This window comes from Cervus elaphus, chromosome 1 (assembly GCF_910594005.1).
Source record: "Cervus elaphus chromosome 1, mCerEla1.1, whole genome shotgun sequence".
NCBI classification, from domain to species: Eukaryota; Metazoa; Chordata; class Mammalia; order Artiodactyla; family Cervidae; genus Cervus; species Cervus elaphus.
The window spans coordinates 42131461-42148646 of NC_057815.1; the positions used below are offsets into that span (position 1 = coordinate 42131461).

Here is a 17186-nt window from a genome sequence, read left to right on the forward strand (position 1 = left end):
CCTCTTCCGTGTGTTTGTGTGTGTGTACACATGTGACTTAAAGGATACAGCGTGTATTACAGAAGGCAGAGTCTCCCTTTCTAGCATAAGCTTTCTCATTTTGATCAAAAGTCTGTGTTCCAGAGTAGAGGAGACAGGAGCTCTGATTCCTGGAGACCTCTTTCACTGAATCCTCAGGGGCCTGAACTCACACCCATAAAAGCTAAGAGAAGTTCATCTTCAAAACCACAGCTGAACAAGAAGGGGAAAGCTTCATCAGTCCAGACCTATAGGGCGGGACAATGATTTGTGTTCGTCTACTCCAGTGACTCACGTTAGGGTCTCATTAGCAGTCCCTTCGATAAAGAGAAAGGCATTAGGGCACATATAATTTTGAGTGTTATCTCACAGCAGCATTTTACCTGATGAAGTGTTAGGAGAGTGAACCCTGGTTGGGGGGGGGGGTGGGGTGGGCGGGTGGTCGGAAAGGATGCCAGCTCTTTCAAGGGGCTTCATCCCAAGGGGCCAGGACATGTCGAAGAAGTACACCACAGGCAGGTCGCCAGGACAAAGATTTCTGTGAGTATTAGGCAGAGAATGTGTCTTTTGGGGTTGCTCACCAGGACCAGGACTCTCCAGCAGAGCGGTCTGGGGAGATGGCGGGGTCTGGCAGCCCACAGGTTGGGGTTTGCTAGAGGCTCTGTTAAGCCTGTTATTTCTCCTCTGGGCCTCAGTTTTCTACTCTGACAAGAGGGAAGACGATGCCTATTTCTGTCCCTATTGGGAAACGCTGCAAGTTCTGAAGTCAGGAATGGTATTGTCACATGGGGCCAGAGGAGAAGCAAGGACATCGGGAGGACCAGGCAGGTCCCCCCTCCCAACCTCTCCACCCTGGGTGAGCACCGAGCCTGATACATGAGCCATCGAGAGCCAGTCCCTAAGCCTGTCCTGTCACTCAGCCCACAGCTGTCCCAGGAGAGCTGTGACCCCAGGACACACCCCAGGCAGGAGGGGTGGGGACGCCAGGAGTGATGGCATGGGTGGGGAGTGCAGCAAGCCTGGCTGCAAATCTTGCAGAGAGCACTCAGTAGCTCTTCACCCCAGGCCATGCAGCCATTCCCAGCCTCTGTTTCCTCAGCTGTGAAAGGGGAATACATTTAAAACCTATCTCCCTCTTGTTGTCAGATTTGAATGGTATGAAATCTATAAAGCACTCAGCAGAGGGTTTGGACCAAAGCAAAGTCCCAACACATGGTAGCTGAGATGATGATGAGGATGCTGGAGGAGGAGGAGGAGGATGGCAGCATCACTGTAGCAAAAGGTGGTGCAAACACAGCACAGAGGAGCCCTGTGCTCTGGTTCCCACTTTGCCGTTCACTGCCGCTCTGTTGGGGGCATGTCACTTCATCTCAGATCCTTACTCTTTATCCACAAAAGGAGAGTCTACTCTGTCGTGAACTTGTGCAATAAGTGTTATTATTCTTGATTTTCAAACAAGACAAGGAGGCTTTGAGAAGATAAGCACTATAAGTTGCCCAAGGTCACATATTAGTTAGTGGCTGAGTTGGGACTCAAACCCAAGTGTAAGAGTGTCTCCCTGGCTTTCAATGAAGCACGTACAACATAAGATGGGGAGTGTACACTTTTGTTGATTGTCAAGTGTGATATGTGGCTAAGGTACCATGGTTGTGGGCATCACTTTGAATTGGCAGCTGGGACCTGTGACTTAGTGGGGCTTATTTGCAGCTGTGGCTCACTCTGCCTGCTGCCAGAAGAGATGGAAGCCAGGGAGATGGCCCCAGAGAGCCTGCTTCTAAATCCCAACTATCACTGATTATGGGACTCTGCCAGGTCCCCTCCCAGTGCCAAGCCTCTGTGATTGTAGGATTCAGTCACTGGAGGCCAAGTGAATAGGCACTGTTTGCAAAGGAGAGGCTGGGACCTCACCTAAGGACAACTCAGGGAGATGAGAGAAGGAAAGGGTCACCAGAGACATATGTGCACAGCTAAAAAAGATTCTGGAGTCCTTTCCCTTTAAGAGAAGCAAAGATCCCCGACTTTTGGACGAGGGCTGTGCATGCCTGGAAGGGGGAGGGGGGAAAAAGCCCCCTAGTCTAGAAATTCAAAGGCACCCCAGGCCCTGCGAGATGCAGAAACTCTTAATTGGAGCTGTGCGTGCATCCAGCACCGATCACTCCATGATGTGCCTTTCTGAGGCAGCACAGAAGGCAGCCCTTCATTAAATCTGACACCAGGGAATTAATTCAGCTCACTGCCGTCACTCTGTCTCCGTCACCCTTTCCCCTCAACAGCCACTGCTCCTTGATCTTCCCCACCTTCATGTCGAAAGTTCTCCTTGAGGAGGGAAGCTTCCCCTGACTGTCACCTGAGCTATGACTATATTGAGGGCCAGGACCCAGGGCCCGGATCCAGAGGGTGCAGTGGAGACGGATGGGTGGGCGGGTGGATGGATCAACACACACACACCTTCCTAGAAAGCAGGTGAAGGAAGGACCATGGGCCAGGATGATTCCTTCTCCACCACTGGCGGAAGAAACAAGGATTTGAAAGCTGCCAGCAACAGCTCGCTGGCTCACCTCCTTTCAGCTATTCTTGAAAACATTGACTTTATAATTAAAGTCCCTTTGGGAGGAGCCATGTAGAGACAGAGGAGGAAGAAAAAAAGAAGGGGCCAGGGGGAAGCTACCACGGCTGCTCTGCACTGTCACGGCCCTTTCTTGCCCACTGAACATCACAGCTTCCAAACTGACCCCCCACCTCCACCTACAGGTACCTTCCTACCTACCCACTATGTTCCCCCACGGTCTCCTCGTGACTTCACAGGTGGCTAACCTGTGTGCAGAGCTCCTTCAGCTCAAGATGAGTCAGGGCGGGTCCCAGGCAGGCAGAGGCTCAGCACTAGCCGTGAGAACCAGTCACTCTCATTGTAGGCAACCTTATTCTTTTGCCCCAGTATGCCAGGTCGATGTTATCTTTGTTCTACTCATGATGAAAAGTGAAAACAGTTGGGAAGCACTGCCCTAGGGCTCCAAACTCTGTGATCTGTCCGTCCAAGGAAACAAAGCCTCAGAAGCCTTCAGTAACTTCTATTGTAAGTCACTAGACAGGACTTGAGTTTAATTCCTCTTTCTCTACGCAGTCCCAAAAGATTTGTCCAGGGCTGGTAAGGAAAACTATAACACTCATAAGACCAGGGAGAGGGAACATGGATTTTGTGAATGCTAATTTATGACAGAAGAGAGATTTAAGGAAGAACTGCCCTAAAGGAAGGAGGCAGATCCCCCAGGGAAGTATTAGCAGCTGACTGGGGCTCCTGGCTAAGGTAGGTATTATTCAGTCGCTAAGTCATATCTGACTCTTTGTGAACCTCTGGACTGTAGCACACCAGGCTCCTCTGTCCTCCACTATTTCCCAGAGTTTGCTCAAATTCATGTGCATTGAGCCAGTGATGCTATCTAACCACCTCATCCTCTACTGTCCCCTTGTCCTTTTGCCTTCAATCTTTTCAGCATCAGGTAGGTATACCCAAGGAAATAACACCAGTAAAGTAATAACTCCCATTAACATTTTATATGGGTTGATAAAAATGTCCATTTGGATTTTTTCATTCAATATTACACAAAAACTTGAATGAACTTTTTGGCCAACCCAATAGATGCGGAAGTTCCAAGAGGTAAGTAATTGCCCAAAGTGAGACCCATTTGAGACCCAGGCCCCGTCTCCCTCCTGCTTCTTCCAGCGTATCCTCTCTCCCCTCTATCAGAGCTTCCTGCCTCTGGAAGAGTCCCACTCGCTCAGGAATGCCAACTAGACAAAGTCTCCTCTTGACTACAATCAGATCGCAGAGTCAAGTCAGAAACGCAAAATGAGCCGTTTTTTAAAGAGTTCTTGATTTTGTTTTTTTAACATTCTTGAGGAATTCTGACATTCCCTTTTCATTAAGTCACAAAATCAGATTGTAAATTTTTCCCTGCCCAAGGTAGGTTAGGAAGACTCTGAGTGTTGGGGCTGAACCCCTGGTAACAGAGGAGCATCTGGTTGCGGACTGACAGCCTGTTGGCCACCCTTCGTTAAGACGAGACATAGCACCTGTACGCTTCTCACCAAAACCACGGCCACCAGTATGTCTGGAGTCTCTGTTATACCCCCTGCCACCTGGGGGAAAGGCCCTTTGTCCTGGGAGCAGGAGAGCCCTGCTCTTTGGTAAAGCATCAGAGGAGGGAAGGGGAAGTAAGTCAGCTCTCCTGGGTTTTCTCACTTTTAAAGGTATTAATATGGGGCTTCTCTGGTGGCCCAGCAGTAAAGAATCCACCTGAAATGCAGGAGACACGGATTTAATTCCTGGGTCAGGAAGATCCCCTGGAGAAGAAATGCCAACCCACTCCAATATTCTTGCCTGGAGAATTCTATGGACAGAGGAACCCGACACAAAGAGTTCCTTTGGGGTTGCAAAGAGTCGGACATGAATTAGCGACTAAAACAATAAAAAGGTATTAATATACATCAATATCAACATACTCCCTGAAATCGTGTGAAAGATCCTAGTGACCCTCCGAATCCTCCATGTTAGAAGGTTAATTTAGGAAGTTGAAAAGGGAAAAGTGATGCTGAGCTCCTCTCAGAGATGGGACTGGAGGTTCAGAGCTGGGGACAGGAGGAAGGCCGCTCAACATGGCAGGTGCCCAATGAACCCTTAGGGACTGTGGTACATTTCTGCGGTCCGCGTCACCCAAAAGCTCATAGAAAGGTCTATAAGATACATGTGGACCTATGTGAGGGTGGAACTTTTGTGAAAATTAGGAAGGAAGTTGAGTTCACATCTGGTCAGCAGCAGGACAGAGAAAGAGTATCCCTGAAACACAGGGCAAAGAACAGGGATTCAGAATAGCTGGGAAGCAGGAGTCAGTGATGCTGAGACCATAAACCTTCCTAGAATTTGTAGACATCTTGAGAAGGATACGGGACATTCCCAAGGATGTGGAATTAAAATTAGAGACAACTTTCAGAGCTTTTAGGAGGAGGGACCATTGGAATGATATCTGGGTTATGGAGTAATATTATTATTCCTACGTTAGAAATGAGGAAGTTGAGAAATTCAGGTTAAAGGGCCCAGGGCTATTGAGGGCCAGGAGGCTCAGAAGCAGCCAACATCATGAGTGCATAATAAAAAAGCAGATCCCAGGCTGTACTAGTGAGACAGCATGTTCCAACCAAGGAGTGGGCGAGGGTGTCATTGAACCCTCTGTTCCTACCATCTGTGGTTCAGGGCACTAACTCTGAGTCTGGGTTTTGAGAAAGACATTGACAAACTGGAGTTTGACCAGAGGTGGTACCCAGGATGTGATGAGATCAGATCAAATATACAAGGGCCTGCTGCAGAAATAGGCTGCATGAGCCGGGAGGATGGGACACTGGGGGAACGGGGGATGGACAGGAGAGGGTGGCAGCTGTCCTGTTACAGAGAGTACTACAGAAAGAGAAGGAAACTATGCAATTCTGTGGAAGTTTGGGGGTGGGCAAGAGATTGGGTGTGTACCTAAGGGATGAATTTCATGAAAGAAGATTTTAGCCCAACCTAAGAAGGAACTTATAAAGAGGAACTTCCTAAATTAGCAAGAGCAGCAGCCACTTTGCAAGGTACCTATACTTAAATATGGTTTTCAAAACCACTTCACATTTAATCTTCTCAAAATGTACTTGCAGAGTGTAGAAAACTATAAAAGAGAAAACAGAAATCACTCCTAATCTCACCACCCAGAAAGAACCATAGCAATCACTAACAGCTTTGAAGTAGGTCAAGATATCCATCTAAGATATAAGAGTGAATGTGTGTGTGTGTATTTTTTAACCAGTTGGGATCCTGCCATATGTATATAATGTGTTTGCAACTTAAGATCATATTATGATCTTTTTTCATGTAATTGAAAATGTATTAGAATATTTCATTTCTATTATTGTATGATTAATTATTTAATCATTCTCCTATCACTGGATATGTAGGATTTTTTTTTTCACTTTTGTAAATAACACAGCGGTTAACAGAAATCTTCATTGCCATCTTTGGTTACTTTTCAAGGATAGAGCCCAACGGATATGGACATTTACGGCCTCAGCTACCTACTGCCAAATTGCTTCCCAGAAAGGCTGTCCCGGTGTCTCCTCCTATCAGCAGAGCCTGCCCAACTCTTCCCTTGCTTGCCAACATCACCTCAAGGTTTTTCCTAAAAAGAGCACTCCTCCGTATTCAGATGAGAATTGAGACCTCACTTTTCAGGAACACGTCTGTTATCTGCCTGCTTATGATAAACAAGGTACAGACGCTGTCCTGCGCACACACCCTGATACACACACACGCTAGACCGTCTCACAACCCTTCCAGACCTTGGGGAATCTCATCCCAGATCCACCTTGTTGAGGATGACATCTGCCCTCATCCTGCAGTGGGATGCTTCTTGAGGACTGGGTCGCAGCTCCTTCAAGGCTACCAAGGGCATCTATATAACGAGCAGGGGACTGGGCTCCAGGGCTTCCAAGGCCCCTTCCAGCCCTGACAAATCAATTCTACCATCTGCATGTGCCACCTGGGACCTTGGGTATGTGAGAGGGTCGGGGAAGCAGAGGAAAGGCAGGACAGGGGAAATCACTGTTTCCAGGCAAACTGGAAGAGAACTAAGTGTCCTAGAAGGCAGCATCTGGTGATCCCTGCCTGCCCTCTCCCCAGCACACCCTGTGTTCTCCGGCCCGGGAGCACCGGGAGATCACCTTTCTCTCTCCGGTTTCCCTGTTGATGTGACCTGGGCTCCCAGCCTTCTCTTGTAATTTGAGCTGTAATTGGGAGTAAACTTCTCAAAATGGGTAATTATCTGAGCACTTCCCTCCTCCACCCCCAAGTCACTTGTCCCTGCCCAGCTGGCCTCTGACATTGATCAGCTGCCCCTCAGGACAGAGGGAAGACTGCCAGGATGCTCCCTGGTTCCCAGCTTCAGAAATCAGAGAGTAAGGGGGTCTCACAGCCCTGTGAATACTCCCGGTATTCTTAATTTTTAGTGGCCTCATGCTGGGTCTCCAGACTCTCATTAAATCGGGAAATGGATTACAGTGGGATCCCGAGGCAGACACATCTCTCCCCCTCTTATATGTACACCGTTTTCATTGTTGTTATTTAATAGATGCTGAGCACCAAGCCTGGCCAAGGTTGCCCAGGCAGAGACGGCAGGAACTAGGTTGCGGAGGGCATAGCTGAGATGCAGGCTGTGTACTCGCCACCCCCTAATCCCACCAACTCAGGGCCCCCAGGATCAGACCCCAAATCTTACTTTCACCACCAACCTCTGCTCTCTGCTCCCAATCCCTCAGCCCTAGACTATCACAGAGGCACCCAGCCTGCAACCTCATCCCTTTCCTGGCATTTTGCCTGTGATGTTGAAATGGGTACTTCTCTAATGAAATATATCATGCCTGTAGAAAAAGGAAAGAAATAATATGAAAATATCCAAGCTTACTTTGACTATATTTTCTTGTGATCTGTTTTAGAAGAAACATTTTAAGAACTAAGACATTCTGAAAGCAGTTATGTTTCTGCCCATTGCTTCCTTCGTCAGAGGTAAGCGCTGCCCTAAATATGGTGTTTATCATTCTCCTGCATGTTTTGGTACTTTTGCTACATATGCATGTAGCCAGAAACAACACAGGATACTGTTCTGCATGTTTTCAAACTTTATGCAAATGGTACCATAATGTACGCATCCTTCTGCACTGTGCTTTTTCCATTCAGCATATTTCAATGACATGTCCAGGTTGATTTGTAAAGCTCTGGTTCATGCGTTTCCCCTGCAGTATAGTATTTCATTGTTGGAATATAACAGATTTAATTTATCCATATTGGTTTCCGTTGTTTTGCTATCACAAACACGGCTGCCGTGACAATTCCTGTCTTGCACCTGTGCAGGAATTTCTTTAAGGAATATACGTGTTGGAGCTCATTTCTTAACATGCCTGTCTCCCCAGGAGGACACAGACCTGTCACTGTTTGATGGAGGGCAGGTGGAGCTCAGTAGAATTTGTTAAATTGGACTGACCTGGAAGGGGTCTATGGGATCATCTGTTTTAGCTCCTTCACTTATAGGTGAGGAAAATGACATCCAGTAAGGGAGCATAAGATCATTTTGTGAGAGAGCTGGAACTGAAACCCTAGGCCCCTCCCCATCTTTCCAGCCTGATCCTTACCAGACTCTGGGGGAGCTGATGACCATTACACAAATGATCCGAAAAAAAGAGGGAAGAGGCAGAGAGCAGAATGGTCCTTAAAGGGGTCACACCTGGACACCTGGCCTCCAGATGTAGTCCTCACACCTGGACATGCTCCCTCCAGATGAGATCGCCTCGGATCTGCACACCCAGGGCCCAGATTGGAGCTTGCCTTTTTATGCTTTCCCTCCCGACTCCTAACCCAGTCCAGGGGAACAGCCCGGAACAGAAAAGCAGGAGACCTGGATGGCATGGTTGAGAAGTGAAGAGTGGGCTCTGGAGCCAGGTGGCTCGGGATGGACTTTCCACTCCACCTTTTAATAGTTGTGTGGCCTTAGGTGAGTTGTTATTGTTGTTTGGTTGCCTAGTCATGTCCAGCTCTTTGCGACCCCAAGGACTGCAGCACGCCAGGCTTCTATGTCCCTTACCATCTCCCAGAGTTTGCCCAAGTTCATGTCCATTGTATCGGTGATGCCATCCAACCATCTCATCCTCTGTCACCCTCTTCTCCGGTTGCCTTCAATCTTTCCCAGCATCAGGGTCTTTTCCAATGAGTTGGCTGCTTGCAGCAGGTGGCCAAAGTATTAGAGCTCAGCATCAGTCCTTCCCATGAATATTCAGGGTGGATTTCCTTTAGGATGGACTGATCTCCTTGCAGTCCAACGGACTCTCAAGAGTCTTCTCCAGCACCACAGTTTGAAAGCATCAATTCTTCAGCGCTCTGCCTTCTTTATGGTCCAGCTCTCACAACCATACACAACTATACATATAGCCTTGACTATATGGACCTTTGTCGGCAAAGTGAGCTTTGCTTTTTAGCAGGCTGTCTAGCTTTGTCATAGCTTTCCTGTCATTCCACCTCCTGTTACTTCACCTCTACATGCCTCATTTCCTTCAACTTTAAAATGGGGATGATCATTCTATCTACTGTAACATGATATTGGGAGGACTAAACAAGTTAGTTTATACAAATTGAATAATTTGAATTGGATAGGCACAATTGGAATAGTGCCTAGCACACAGCAGATGCTATATGAATATTTTTTAATTGAAGTATAGTTGTCTTTAATATTGTAATAGTTTCAGGTGTACAATAAAGTGATACAGTTATATTTTTCAGATTATTTTCCATTGTAGGTTATTACAAGATATTGAATATTGTTCCCTGTGTTTTCCAGTAAATCCTTGTGGTTTATCTATTTGATATTTGGTAGTTTGTGTCTATTAATCCCGTACTAACTTATCCTCCCTTCAGTAACCTTAAGTTTGTCTTCTATGTCTATGAGTGTATTTCTGTTTTGTATACAAGTTCATTTGTATTATTTTTTAGATTCCACATATAAATGATGTCATATAACCCTTGTCTTCCTCTGTCTGACTTACTTCACTTAGTACAATAATCTCTAGGTCCATCCATGTTGTTGCAAATGGCATTATTTCATTCTTTTTTATGGCTGAGTAATATTCCAGTGTGTGTGTGTGTGTGTGTGTGTGTGATACGTACACAATCATCTTAAACCAATCATCTCTCGATGGGCATTTAAGTTGTTTCCATGTCTTGACTATCATGATAGTGGTGCTATGATCATTGAGGTACATGTATCTTATCCAATTAGAACTCTAATTTTTCTCTGGATATGCCCAGGAGTGGGATTGTTGGATCATGGGATAGCTCTATTTTTAGTTTTTTAAGGAGCCTCCATGCCGCTCTTCACAGTGGCAAGGCAGGTGCTGTTTTACTATCCCCCCAACTCCATACAAGGAGTCAGTGCAGCGTCAATGCACTCCACACAGCCTGGCCTTCCTTGCCATCTGACTCTGCTACCTGGCCAGAGAAAGGTGTTTCTCTGAGCCTCAGTTTCCTCGTTTGAAAGTGGGGGTGATACCATCTCTCACAAGAATAAAATGAGATAACACAAAGGATCTTGATGAGGTACACTCCCCAAACAGACCTGGAGTAGTGGTCCTGTGGTTTTATTTATCTAGCTGTATCACTGCTAGTGAAGTTAAGTATCGTCCCAATCTTCTTGAGCCACAGACCGTGAGGAAACAGAAAAGATATTCTGTCTTTAAAACATGAGGTCACCGCTGTGACAGTGCCTGGCACAGTGTCCTGCCCGCAGTCCAGTGGCTGAATAAATGCTGGCCCGAAGGGCTCCTTACTCTGTCCCAAAGGTTTTCTTCTCCACGTACAGGGGAAATCAGAGAGGCAGCAGAGAAAGGCTCCTGAAAGTCTCTGAGCCTCTATTTACTTATCTGTAAGTTGGGGTATCTGTTTTACACAGAACCGTGATGAGTCAAAGTGGAACATACATAAAGTGTGCTGTAAACTCTAAAAGCACAATATACATTTATTCACATGTATTATAAAGAGAATGTCGAGCCTGCCTCAGGTCCCCATCCTACTTAACCTCTGGGTGTGACATCACGGGGCGTTTCCTCCCACCGGCCTCACTGGCAAGCTCCCGGGCCCACCTTGCCAGTACCCTAGGTTATGGGACAGCTGCCTGGGGAGCAACAGGAAAAAGAGGGAGAGTGTGGGGTGAGGCACAGCCCATCAGCCTGAAGGAGGCCCGGTGCTCATTCCTAGGAAATTCAAGGGCTGACCTCGGTTCCAGAAGGCTGAGCAAGGATGACCGCCATGTCTCTAGGAACATCCTTAATCATAGAAGACCAGCTCCCAAAAGTCCTTCCAGAATATTCCCTAGTCAAAATCCTCAGTGGCTCCCCACTGCCCTTCAATTATACACAACTCTATGCAGCGTCAACGACACCCTACACTTACATGAATCCTGAGCTCGGGCCAAACCAGGCTTCTCCCCACAAAGAGTGCAGCCTTGTTCTTGACGCTCCTGGATTTTACATCCGCTCCCCACACCATGGTCTCCTAAACAGGGGTTTGCAACCCAGCTGCTCACTAGATTCACCCAGGGGGCTTTCATGAATACAGGTGCCAGGGGCTTCCCCCAAGGATCCTGACTTAATTGTTTGGGGTTGGGCTGGTCATTGGTGTTTGTTTTTGTTTTTTTTTTAAATCTCCCCAGGTGACTCTAAAGTTGAGAGCTGACAGGTCTAGAACAGTCTCCCCCGCAGGAGCTCCACCTGCCAAAACATCCATCCTCCACGCCCCACGGGAACTGCCGCCCTGCACGGCGCCTGTGCTAATCACAGAAGACAGGGCGCCCGCTTCTGAGCCCCCAGAGGCCGTGCGTCTGCGCATCACACTCTGCCTCGTGGTGGGCTCACCTGTGTCCCCAGTTCATCCCACCTGTTAGACAGCAAGTCCTCTGCAGATAAGCAGATCATGCCCCACATCCTCCAGGCTTCCGTTCACCCGCCCTGGACCAAACAGGCCTCATTAAATTACGATCCATCCAAAACTGTCCATGTAATTCAGAACACGTGGGCCACCCCCAGCCCAATCCAGAAGCCTGTGAACTGAATGAGGAGTTGAGCAGGGAATAAGGATTTGCTCTCTTTGTTCAGGAAAAAAGGCCCAGACCCAAACACTCACCCAGATATACTTCTGACCTTTATGCTCCTGTGGCAATGTGCTTTCCTATAGACAGTGGGCCAAGGTGTCTGCCCTGGCCCCTGCTCTGGGGTGCTTCTGGTCCATATAGGTGAATCTCTCAGCCCTTTACGTAGGCAAGGAAAAGTGAGTATGAGTGTGTGAGTACATGTGTGTGCATAGCTGACATGTAAAGTCACACCATGCACATTATTTGTATACACACACATATTTATTTTTATTAATATGAGTTTCTTTGGTGTGCAGGAAGAGGAATTTCTTCACATCCCCTGAGATCCTCAAGCAAAGACCCTTGGGAATCATTGTCTATATAACACGGCATCTTGCTCACAGGAAGTGCTCAAAAAACATTTGCTAGATTAAATAATGAACTGAAAATTCAACCACCTGACTGTGGCTGATGCCAACACAGCCACCTAGAGAGATGCAGGGAATGAAGTCAGCGTAGGACCTGATGCCGCCTGATGCCGTCCAATGGAGTCTGGGCCTCTTCCTGGGCGGAGACCTGACGGGGACGACTATAGTCCCTCGAGCTTCTCACTACTGCGTCCCTCAGCCTGTGTCAGGACGGAAGGCTCTGGAATATTCCAGATAGAAGCCCTTTCCTTTTGTGTGTCCCATTCTGAAAGGCAGCGAAGAGGGACCCCTGCCACACGCTCTCAGAAGGGATTCCTTTGCTTCACAAAGTCTGAGAGCTCAATGGAACACCGCACAGAGGACAGAGGTTATCCGACGCCTGGCTGCACACTGCCACTCACTATCACAGGCTTCTGTCTCCCACTCTCATCTGTTTCCCAGCTGACTGTCCAGATTCTTGGGGATCCCAGGTCCCTAAAGATAAGCCCTGGCCTTGAAATGGAAGAGGGGAATCTCCATGTGTGAGAGGAAAACATTCCCAATTTACAGGAAGCCTCTGGGCACCCCCTGCCCCACGTACTGGAAGGCAGAAGATTGTTCCTGCTTCTGACTGGCTTTGCATTTCATTACAAAAGGCAGGCTCGGCAGCCCCAAAAGACACATGCCTAAACTCCTGAAGATTCTGTGCACAGCAAGATGCCAGGTAGACTACAAAATGAAAGTGAAAGTCATGCAGTCGTGTCCAACTCTTTGCGACCCAATGGACTGTACAGTCCATGGAATTCTCCAGGCCAGAATACTGGAGTGGGTAACATTTCCCTTCTCCAGGGGATCTTCCCAACCCAGGGATGGAACCCAGGTCTCCCGCATTGCAGGCAGATTCTTTACCAGCTGAGCCACAAGGGAAGCGCAGACTACAAAAGCCAAGGTTAAATGTTAGGGAGCAGGCATCAGCCATGTGTGGTAACACGCAGGACTCACCCTGCCTCCGCCCCATGTGAGAGTTGTCTCCTGACTTTTAAACTTGTGCCCTTCAACCTGAAGGCCAAGTGACCTCCAGGGTAATGAGGGCCAAGACCATCCTTCTGATGTTCAACCTCGTCTGCTCACCCCGGGCTGCTCATCCCTGGATGTTCGCTTTTGTATACACACGGGACAATGCTCACGCCTGGATGCTCACTCCTGGATTCTCATTCCTCACAGAGATCTTCCGGGTCTCAAGAAGATGACTAATCCTGGTACAGTTAATCACGTGCCTGCTCAGATCCAGGAAAAATGGAAAACTTACATATAGAGAAAGGATCTATAGACAGGAAGTAGGTCTATATAGAAAACTATAAACTATCCATGGAAAATATGTTGTTTTCCCTATATAGAAAAAGTGCACAATTTCTCTTGCTCTCATGTGAGGACACTGAAGTTCAGAGAGGTTAAAGGGCGTAACTAAGGTCACATGGCAAGCAAGGAGCAAGACAGTATCTGAGCCCAAGTATCTCGGAGGCCAGAGCCCACGCCCTTTCAGCTTTGCCACACAGCATCACTGCACCACAAAGGGGCTGCAAGTAGGTCTGGCAGATGTCGGGCATCCCAAGAGCCAACAAAGGCTTTATTCTAGCAGCCACAGGACCACATCTTTCCCATCATTTAAATCTATTTCAGGGACTTCCCTGGTGGTCCAGTGGTTAAGACTCTGTACTTCCACTGCAGGGGGGCACAGGTTCAATCCCTGGTTGGGGAACTAAGATCCCACATGGTATGCAGTGTGGCCAAAAAAAAACCCAAAAAACCCATTTCATTTACAACCTAATCCAAAGGTCAGTCACCTTCCTGGTTAAACATTCTCCAGGTACTCAGTAGTCATTGTCTGAGCACCTACTATGTGCTCGAGCAGTGAGGCTTGTAGGGTGATGAACGCCAGCTCCCCTCCCACCACCGGCCTCTGCCCCGGCCCGGCCCACATGGCCCCAGCTCTGGCAGCGGAGTCTCACTGATACGCAACAGAGTTCAAAATCACAGGCTTGGCAGGAAGTGCCATCTATACATAGCTCTACCATTCTGTAAGCACCGTTGGCTTCTTCTGAATAAATGCTACCCTACATTAAATGCCAGAATTCGGCGAGCCATACTGCATGTTTGCAATGAGATTGAGAACTAAAGGCAAGATTGATTCTGATGTGAGCACCAGCAAAGCAAATGGGTTTTTGAAAACCCTATAATTTCCCTGCAACCCTTGACTTCACTAAACACACATTTTTAGACTCCAGCACAGTTAGGTAGGCATTAAACAAAAATGAGGTAGTCTAATGATGATTTATGTGTAGGATAACCTTCTATAAAGAATTCTGCTCTGATTTCAGGGTAACTTACAGAGGTGCCAACTTAAGCAAACAATGCTGCTTGTTCTGTGTCCACTGCCACGGCGTGATCCCAGGGCAGAGCGTTCATCTGCAATTGTCTTAAATCTCCTGAAATTCACCCAGTGGGTGCTTGGGAAATGCAGCACCTGCCATGAACTAAATGGAAAAGCAAAACACGACACATGCACACGCTGCCAGAGGCACCTGTGAACACAGACATTTCTGCTTGACTGAGGAGCTGCGGCTGATGGTTCTGGAACCAACCAACTGGCATGCAAACGCAGAGCAGCCAGCCTGCCGGGAGACAGGAAGGGGTGCTGGGGAGCTGCGGGCATGTGCTCCAGGTGGGGGCCTCAAGAGCTCCTGGGATGCGAGCATCAAACCAGAGATCTGGTACACCCATCCCTGGCTGTGTAACCGTGGGAGGGGCCCCTCCGCTCTCCCCAAGCGTGGTTTCCTAAGTGAGGTTAAGAACGTGTCTCCCACAGATGGGTTGGAAGGATTCAGGAAGATGCTGCCTGTGAACTGGCTTTATACACCTGAGAGCACTATATAAGTGAAAGATGACGCAGACGTCAGGGCCCAGCGCAAGGTGACCCAGGTCACCTCCAAGAGCTGAAATCAAACCATCTGGGCCCAGATCCTGCCCTACTATGCCCTCTGTGGCCTTGGGCAGGGGACTGGCTTCTCTGCCTCAGACTGCTCATCTGTAAAATGGAGCTAATCATGCCACCTCCTACATAGGACACGTATGAAGATGAAATGAATGACTCATGAAAAGTACTTATCACACAAGATCTCCATCACTGATCACTCATTTTCTTACTATTACTATCACTGTGATTATCATTTCACCTTAGGCCATCTGACTTAGGAGAGAATTCCTTGGCTGCTTCAAAATGGTTTCCTGTAATCTCTAACCTTCAAAGGGTCTGTTAAGGCAGGGTCCCCCAACCTCTGAGATCTAATGCCTGGTGATCTGAGGTGGAGCTGACATAATAATAATAGGAATAAAGTGCACGATAAATGTAGTACACTTGAATTATCCCGAAACCATGCCCCCTATACTGCCAGTCTGTGGAAAAACTGTCTTCCGTAAAAACGGTCCCTGTTGCCAAAAAGGTTGGGGACTGCAGTAGGCATTAAAGGTGGATTTTTCTCTCTGCCCTCAGAAGAGGAAGATGAGGAAGTCTGAATCGGGTGTTCCCTTCCCCATAAAAGCAAACAATAAGCAACAACAACAAAATTAAGGATCAGTTGCCTTTTCCTTTCTACAACTGCTTTGATGAGAGAAAGAGTAATTGTCATGAGTCCCTGGGTCAGCCTTCAGGGTGAAGTCATTAAAGTATGTTACCAACATGGAGCTTGGGCTCTGGGGACAAACGCTCTGGGTTCAAGCATAGGCTTGGCCACTGAGAGGCTGTGTGCCCTGGAGCAAACTGCTTGGCCTCTCTGAATCTCATTTCTTTGTCCTTAAGAATGGGGGTAGCACGCCTCCCTCGCAGGGTTAAGAGGAGAATTAAATGAGGTGACTGACATCCAGGTACATGCCACAGGGCCCTGCATAAAAGTATATCTTAATACATGTTTATCTCCTCCTCCTGACTTTTCTTCTAATTACACAAGTCCCAGAACTTCACTGCATCTCTTTCCTCATCTGTAAAAGGGAGAAAGGAATGAGGGTTCCTTTGAAGAGTCAATGAGATCATGTAAAAGCACCTTATAAACTGTTTAGTGTTATTCTTGAGCCAGGGTTTGAGACTGAGTGGATGAGACCCATGAAGTTTGTGGAGCTGATCTTTGCTGTGCTGATACCAAACCACACACCTTCCTTCTTTCCTCAACATCATTTTGATCCGGCACCATGCAAGGCATAAGCAAATACCGAGATTAATAAAATAGCTGTTTTGTTTCTCTCATTCTGCCCAGATATCATGATGGCCTATTTGAGTTAAAAGCACTGCAGTGGTCATCCACCTGGCCCCAGCTATTTACAGCTTTCTCAAGATCATGTTTAGGGGAAACCCTTCTCCAGTGATCCCAGCATCACAGATCCTCTGGGAGGCTGCATCCCTGGCTGCCCTGTGTCCTGTCTGCAGGCCGGTACCCAGAGAAGGTAGCATGGCCCATGGTCGGACCACATCATGAAGCTGGGAAGGCAATTTCCCTTCTGAGCTTAGTCCACTCTTTTGCCATCTGATAATCCAAGTCTTGTCAGGGGCCTAATGTTCATCTAAAGGATTCCATATACAGTAGGTTTCATGGTCCCCATTTCATAGGTGAAATAACTGAAGCTTTGTAAGTAAATTGCTCCAGGTCACGGATTAGAACTAGCAGACTCCACAGCCTGATTTCTTTCTGCCACATTCCCCTACCTCTCCCACTTCGGTAAATTGTCTGCTCGTATCTGTCACCCTATTTTTTATTGTGTTGCCTTTTTCTTGTTGATTTGTAGCAGTTTTTTTTAAAAATATATATATTCTGTATATTAATTTTTTATGAGACAACACAGTAAAGAGTTCAGAAGCACAAATAATGGAGTCTGGATGCAAAAGTTTAAATTGTGGCTCTATCGCTGACTAACTTGGCAATTTAATTAGCTTCCTTGTACCTTAGTTTGTTCATCTATAAAATGGAGACTGCTCATCTACTCAGCTTCAGATTTCTGTGAGGGTTAAATGAGCTAAGCATAT

General features: G+C 47.4%; 1 protein-coding gene, 1 long non-coding RNA gene and 1 other non-coding gene across 4 annotated transcripts in view; 2 read left to right on the forward strand and 1 right to left on the reverse strand.

The window, feature by feature from the left end:
* The window catches only part of DSCAML1 (DS cell adhesion molecule like 1), a 356428-nt gene that overhangs the window by 310870 nt on the left and 28372 nt on the right, over positions 1-17186 (reverse strand). The gene's annotated exons all lie outside the window — the stretch shown is intronic.
* Positions 6383-15524, forward strand: LOC122692535. Of its 2 annotated transcripts, XR_006340680.1 has the most exons (4): positions 6383-6593; positions 7534-7603; positions 8454-8585; positions 12026-15524. It is a non-coding gene; the product is annotated as an uncharacterized LOC122692535 (long non-coding RNA). The 2 variants fall into 2 exon arrangements; XR_006340681.1 differs by lacking the exon at positions 8454-8585.
* On the forward strand, positions 13801-13874 carry TRNAG-UCC. Its single transcript has one exon. It is a non-coding gene; the product is annotated as a tRNA-Gly (tRNA).